The sequence below is a fragment of the Theobroma umbraticum genome, unplaced genomic scaffold (genome assembly GCF_002168275.2).
Source record: "Theobroma umbraticum cultivar Fairchild unplaced genomic scaffold, ASM216827v3 scaffold_106.0, whole genome shotgun sequence".
Taxonomy (NCBI): Eukaryota; Viridiplantae; Streptophyta; class Magnoliopsida; order Malvales; family Malvaceae; genus Theobroma; species Theobroma umbraticum.
The window spans coordinates 1208316-1209460 of record NW_018397276.1 but is presented as its reverse complement, the minus strand read 5'-3'; positions in this window follow the sequence as shown (position 1 = coordinate 1209460).

Genomic DNA, 1145 nt, shown 5'->3' with positions numbered 1-1145 from the left:
TTGAGTGTTGAAATGCACAATTGATATCAAGTTTCCTTCTAATCATTGATATCAACGTTTCGGTATGCTCAATTGGCATCTAGATTTAAATTTACATCAAGCTTTATATTGTCTTTTTGTCACTTAAGCTTTAAATTGATTATATCCTTCTTAAATGTGCTTAAGGTTTAAAGTTAATATACTTGGAATGCTTAATGATAGGGGTGATAACTCTATTATATAGAGTTATCTTATGCATCTATGGAACTTAAATTGAGATAACTCTTTAGTTTTAAGTAATCCATAGGTAGTTTTATATAGTAGTAATTTAATTTATGTTATGGCATTTATCATTTATGCAATTTCAATGAATTTCTTGTTAAAATTTGTCACTTCAGACTCTATTAAATTGATTTTCTAATATTGAAGGATGTGCAAGGACTTGGAACACAAATGGCAAAGGATGGTGCAAGTAGCTTAAGAAAGGCCTTCGAAATGATGTAGTAGTTTGAGCATAACTCGAGCTAAAGAACTCCAATCAACATGATCCTTGACCTACAGAAAATTAAGAGGAAAAGCTACAACTTTGATGTTTATCACTTCATCCAGTTTGGAAGGGATCATCGTAAAAAATGTGGAGAAAGTTGACTGACTGTAGCAGACTACAATTAGTGATGATAGAAGCTTGGGCGCCTAGGTGCTGAGTGCATTGTCCAATATGTTAAAACAAGCCGCAAAATAGAACCTTAAGCACCTAGGCACCAGGCCTTGGGCACCTAGGTGCCGACATGTAATTCTGCACATTTGTGGCCATTCGATTTTACATCAAATGGTCATCAAAAAGGGTATAAATACAATCATTTTTTAGGGCTGAAGGAAAGCATCTTGAGAAGCAACTTCAGAGAAAAAAAGGAACTTTCCACAAAGAGAAAATAAAAGGAAAAATATTGAAAAAATGTTTGACAAAGCTACACCAAAAGAGTTTTCTCTCACTAGCTTTATTTTTCCTTCACTAGCTTTATTTTTCCCTATCTAAATCTCCTTGTGTAAATGCTTAGTTTGCTGAAATTTTATTGTGGGATGTTGGAATGTTAAGCTAAACTTTCTTTTCAAGGATTATGGTGGATATTAATGTGTAGTTTGGATGCTTGATTGGGTATTTCATG